The sequence below is a fragment of the Carcharhinus amblyrhynchos genome, chromosome 5, assembly GCF_965287045.1.
Source record: "Carcharhinus amblyrhynchos chromosome 5, sCarAmb.v2.hapA, whole genome shotgun sequence".
NCBI lineage: Eukaryota > Metazoa > Chordata > Chondrichthyes > Carcharhiniformes > Carcharhinidae > Carcharhinus > Carcharhinus amblyrhynchos.
In genome coordinates this window covers 28,692,942-28,699,668 of record NC_137328.1, presented here as the reverse complement: position 1 = coordinate 28,699,668, position 6,727 = coordinate 28,692,942, and positions in this window count along the sequence as shown.

Genomic DNA, 6,727 nt, shown 5'->3' with positions numbered 1-6,727 from the left:
TTTTCAGAAGGCGTTTGACAAGGTACCTCACAAGAGGTTATTGCAGAAGGTCAGGGGACATGGAGTTGGGGGTAGGGTGTTAGCGTGGATAGACGATTGGTTGTCAAATAGGAGGCAGAGAGTGGGGGTCAATGGGTGCTATTCGGATTGGCGGTTGGTGACTAGTGGAGTGCCCCAGGGGTCGGTGCTGGGGCCTCAGCTATTTACCATTTATATAGATGATCTGGAGGAGGGAACCGAGTGTATGGTGTCGAAATTTGCTGATGACACCAAGATTGGTGGAACGGCAAATTGCGCGGAGGGTGTAGAGAGTCTGCAGAAGGATCTAGATAGGCTGGGCGAATGGGCCAGGAACTGGCAAATGGAATTTAATGTTGGCAAGTGTGAGGTGGTCCACTTTGGTAGGAATAATGGTAGGAAGGATTATTACTTACGTGGAGAAAAACTGCAGCAGGTGACGGTGCAGAGGGACCTCAGGGTCCTTGTGCATGAGTCGCAAAAACCCAGCCTGCAGGTGCAGCAGGTGGTCAGGAAGGCAAATGGGATGCTGGCCTTCATAGCGAGGGGGATTGAATATAAAAGTAGGGAGGTCTTGCTGCAGCTGTATAGGGCATTGGTGAGGCCGCAGCTGGAGTACTGTGTGCAGTTTTGGTCGCCGTACTTACGCAAGGATATTTTGGCCTTGGAAGGAGTGCAGAGGAGGTTTACTAGGCTGATGCCGGAGTTGAAGGGGTTGAGCTATGAGGAGAGGCTGAATAAACTAGGCTTGTACTTGTTAGAGTTTAGAAGAATGAGGGGAGATCTCATTGCGACGTATAAGATGATGAATGGGATGGATAGGATAGAGGTGGAGAGACTCTTCCCGCTCAGAAAGGACAGTAGGACTAGGGGGCACAGCCTCAAGATAAAGGGGGCGGGGCAGGCTCGAGGGGCTAGATGGCCTACTCCTACTCCTATTTCTTATGTTCTTATATCTGCTTCCACTACCTCCCCCAGCAACGAGTTCCAGGCACACACCACTTTCTGTGTAAAAGATTTGCCTCGTACATCTCTTTTAAAGCTCGCCTCTCACCTTAAACCTGTGACTTTTCCACCCCGGGAAAAAGCTTTTGACTATCCACTCTGTCCATGCCTCTCATAATCTTGTAGACTTCTATCACATCTCCCCTCAACTTCCGTCGCTCCAGTGAGAACAAACTAAGTTTCTCTAACCTCTCCTCATAGCTAATGCCCTCCATACCAGGCAACATCCCAGTAAATCTTTTCTGTACCCTCTCCACAGCCTCCACATCCTTCTGGTAGTGTGGCGACCACAATTGAACACTAATTGTGGCCTCACTAAGGTTCTATAAAGCTTCAACATGACTTGCCAATTTTTAAACTCAATACCCCGGCCAATGAAGGCAAGCATGCTGTATGCCTTCTTGACTACCTTCTCCACCTGTATTGCCACTTTCAGTGACATGTGTACCTGTACACCCAGATCCCTTTGCCTATCAATACTCCTAAGGGTTCTGTCATTTACTGTATATTTCCTATCTGTATTATACCTTCCAAAATGCATTACCTTACATGGATTAAACTCCATCTGCTATCTCTCCGCCCAAGTCTCCAACTGATCTATATCCTGCTGCATCCTCTGATGGTCCTCATCGCTATCCGCAAATCCACCAACCTTTGTGTTGTCCGCAACCTTACTAATCAATCCAGTTACATTTTCCTCCAAATCATTTATGTATATTACAAACAGCAGAAGTCCCAGCACTGATCCCTGAGGATCACCACTTGTTACAGCTCTCCATTCAGAAACGCACCCTTCCACTGCTACCCTCTGTCTTCTTTAACTGAGCCAGATTTGTATCCACCTTGCCAGCTCACCTCTGATCTCGTGCAACTTCACCTTCTGCACTAATCTACCATGAGGGATCTTGTCAAAGGCCTTACTGAAGTCCACATAGACAACATCCAATGCCCTACCATCATCAATCATCTTCATCACTTTCTCGAAAAACTCAATCAAGTTCAAGAAACGTGACTTCCTCTTCACAAAACCATGTTGCCTCTAATACGTCCACTTATTTCCAAGTGGGAATAAATCCTGTCTCGAAGAATCCGCTCCAATAATTTCCCTACCACTGATATAAGTCTCACCGGCCTGTAATTACCTGGATTATTCTTGTACTCTTCTTAAACAAAGGAACATATTGTTGCAGTTCATCTTTCCTCAATTTAACACCTTAGCCCAAGGACCACTCTTGTCCTTATCCAGAAGTACCTTAAAACTTGTGGAATTATGACACTGTTCTGTCCTGAAACCCTTCTGGATGCTCCTTACAAATTCTGTCCCATCCAAGTTGAATTTTCTGGATACCCTCCTGGTGGCTGCACACAACATAGGCCTGTGGACACAAAAGGACCCAATACTAACAAAACTAAACCACCTGATACAAACAGGGGGAATGGAAAGACCAGAATAACTGCAATTTCACCCAATTGGAGCAGAAAAGAGCAGATCACCAAAGAAGATGGGATACTGCTATGGGGGAGACACACATCATAGTTCCAAACAAGGTCATACTGGCTGAATTACATCATGGGCTTCCAGGAGTGTCCAAGCCATTAAGATGCTAGCCCAGAACTATGTCTGGTGGCCAGGTTCAGATGCAGATATAGTGGCATTGGTGGGTTGGTGCCAGGAATGTCAACAAGGGCAGGAGGTGCCACAGGCAACCGCACTGCACACTCGGGAATGGCCTTGGCTCGACTGCATGTCGATTTTGCAGGCCTGTTTATGGATTCCACGCTTTTGATAACAGTGGACGCTCACTCAAAATGGTTTGACATTATAGAATCATAGAACCCTACAGTGCACAAAGAGGCCCTTCGGCCCATCCAGTCTGTACCGAACACAATCCCACCCAGGCCCTACCCCTATATCCCTATATATTATACCTCTAACCTCCGTTACCCTGGACACTAAGGGGCAATTTCTTAGCATGGCCAATCAACCTAACCCGCACATCTTTTGACTGTGGGAGGAAACCGGAGTACCTGGAGGAAACCCATGCAGACACAAGGAGAATGTGCAAACTCCACACAGACAGTGACCCGAGCCGGGAATTGAACCCACGACCCTGGAGCTGTGAAACAGCAGTGCTAACCACTGTGCTACCGTGCTGACATCTAGAAGGTGAATTCAGCAAACACAACAACAATCATCAAGAAGCTGTACGCTGCTTTTGCTACACACAGAATTCCAGAGGTGTTAGTCTTGGACAACGGATTGGCTTCCACCAGCCAAGAATTCACCAGATTCATTCAGTCGAATGGGATTTGACAATCAGGGCAGCACTATATCCAGCGTTGAATGGGCCTGTGGAGAGAGCCATCTAGACTTTAAAAGCCGGGTTAAAGAAATAGACACCAACTCTCACTGGTTGCTTGATTACAGGACACCCCCCATGCCACCAGCAGAATGACTCACGGGCACCAGGCTGAGCCTACTATTCCCAAATCTGGGGGGGGAAATGGTGGAAAAGCACCAAGAGGCCAATTGCAGGGGCTATGGCAACTGTCGCGGGGAAAGACACTTCAATGCTGGATGAGGAGCTTCACAAATGGCTCTGCGTGGATAGTGAGAATGGTCAGGAACAGAAGCTATATCCTACTGGATACATGTGGGAGAGGCCATCTTAAGAAAGCACCTAGATCATGTGTGGGCCTCAAATTCGTCACTTGTCCCAGAGTTGACTCAACCCAGTAGGCCAAGACCTGAAGACAGTCTTACCCAATGGGCCAGGCCTGCCTTTCCAGCACCCCTGGTGAGAACCTCAGGTTCCGAGATGGATACAACGGATGAAGCCGTGACTGTTCTCTGACTACCAGTGAGAGAAGGCAAAAGGGTCCTCCGGGTGCAGAAGAGACAGGTGCTTAGTAGATACACCCGTTGGATATATGTTGGATGCAAATTGGAGGATCTGGACCCGACACTGAAAGGGAGCAAGGGACCTGTGAGATGTTCAGACCACAGGGATACCTTGGACTTTGAGAGGGAGAAGTGTAATGAATTCAATCAGGCTATTGAGGTTGGCCTATTGGAGTAAGAATGCCTTGATTAAGGATCCAATTGATGGGCCAATGAGGGAGTCTTTGCATTGTAATTAATCCAGAGTGTCAGTTCCTCTGACCACCCCTGGAGGTAGACTCTGTGTACTACTGTTAGATTTGTAAATAAAGGGATTTTGGTGAAGAGACTTCTGCTTCTGCAGACGTATTACACTAACTTTCTGCAACCCTCGTATGACCACACCCAAGTCTCTTTGAACATTAGCATTTACAAGTTGCATTCTTGGAACCAAATTGATATTGAAACTGTGCATACTATAGAGGGTAGCTTAAAGGCAGAATCTGCATGCGCATGAAAACAGGCACAGTGGTATTATCGCTAGACTATTAATCCAGAAACTCAGCTAATGTTCTGGGAACGTAGCTTCACACCAGATGGTGGAATTCGAATTCAATACAAAATATCTGGAATTAAGACCCTACTGATGACTTTGAAACCACTATCAATTGCTGGAAAAACCCACCAGGTTCGCTAATGTCCTTTAGGGAAGGAAATCTGTCGTCCTTACCTGGTCTGGCTACAAGTGGCTCCAGAGCTACAGCAATGTGGCTGACTCTCAACTGCCGTCAGGCAACTAGGGATGGGCAATAAATGACACCCCTGTCCCACAAATGAATAAACAAAAAGTGTTGAAGCTGCAATCATTTTTAGAACTAATATATTATTATGGAAAATTCATTAAAATCTTGCAACACGACCAAAATCACCTTACTGTGTGCTAGCCAACAACAGGATTGGATAAGAGAGAGTGAAAATCTGTACAAAGGAGATTAAGACATGCTAAAGAAATCTGAAGTATTGGTCCATTTTAACCCAAAGTTGAAAATTTAACTAACACGTGATGCACTGGGTTGGTGCAGTTGTCTTGTAAATCATGCCAACAGGGAAAGAACGACCAACAGCATTTCCATCTCAAATTTTATCAACCGTTGAACAGAATTGTGCTCAAATTGAGAAGAAAGCCCTGAGTATAAATTTTGGAATCAAACAATTTCATCAGCACCTATATAGGAGACATTTCACTTTGTAAACAGACTACAGGCCATTGACAACAATTTTTGGTCCATACTTGGGAATTTCATCATTAGTTGCAAGTCATCTACATAGATGGTCTTCAATTCTATCAGTGCATGATTATGATATCCAATGTAGAAGATCAGAGCAGCACGCCAATGCCTCATCGAGAATACTACTTCAGAGGAAAACTGACAAGATAACTACATCAACATGTTATATTTTTTCCAAGTAGAGTGTACCAATTACATAGTTATTGTTATTGGAGTGATGTTGGCACATGGGTCTGCAAATCAAACCAGTTACATTTCCTCCAAATCATTTATATATATTACAAACAGCAAAGATCTCAATGCTGATCCCTGAGGAACACCACTTGTCACAGCCCTCCATTCAGAAACGCACCCTCTGTCTTCTATGACCGAGCCAGTTCTGTATCCACCTTGCCAGCTCACCTTTGATCCCATACGACTTCACCTTCTGTACCAGTCTGCCATGAGGGACCATGTCAAAGGCCTTACCGAAGTCCATGTAGACAACATCAACTGCCCTATTCTCATCAACTTTGTTTGCCACTTCCTCGAAAAACTCAATCAAGTTAGTGCGACACGGTGTCCAAGTTAGCTGATATTGACTGATAACAGTCATGACTTGCCTTCTGACTGCTTTAGCTATCCTCTACCCTCCCCAGTAAATTTAAAAACGGGAGTTTTCAGTCTCATTCTGAGGCGACAGTTCATGAGCAATACTGCTGGCAGGATTTCCAGTGTTGTATGTGGAGTCATCTCCAGACTGGCAAGAGCCCCTCCAAACCCCTGCGCCCATGCAAGCCCCCCACCCACTTTGCAATGTTACAATGGCTGAGATCAAGCCCTCCACTCATCCCCCCACCTCCACCTCTCCTCACCTCCCTGGGCACTCGGGAGCTAGGTACTCAGTGGTACTCACCTCCTCACTCTTCTTTGCTATTTTCTACGCCTAAACCATACTTTCATAGAGCAGTAGCGATTTATGACAGCCTGACATCACGACGGTGAAGGGAGATTCTGGAGGATGAACAATAGCATGTCAACCTCACAAATGAGATTGAAATTAAAATTTCAGTGGGGGAACATGTGGTGAACAGTGACCACAATTCTGTAAACTTTCAGATAGTTATGGAAAAAGATGAGTGTTGTCCTATGGATGAGGTGCTGAATTGGGGAAAGGCTAACTACAGCTGAATTAGGCAGGATTTGGTGGCTGTTGACTGGGAGAGGCTGTTCAAGGGTAAATCCACATCTGGCATGTGGGAGTCTTTTAAGGAGCAGTTGACGGGAGTGCATATGCCTGTAAAAGGGAAGGACAGGAAAGGTAGGATTTGAGAGCCGTGAATAACCAGAGAAATTGTGGGTCTAATCAAAAAGAAAAAAGAGGCATACATCAGACCTAGGCAGCTAAAAACAGATGAAGCACCGGAGGAATACAGAGGGAGTAGAAAAGAACTCAACAGAGTTAGAAGGGCAAAAAGTGGTTACGAAATGTCCTTGGCAGGCAGGATTAAGGAGAATCCGAAGGCATTTTATACATACATTAGGAACAAGAGGG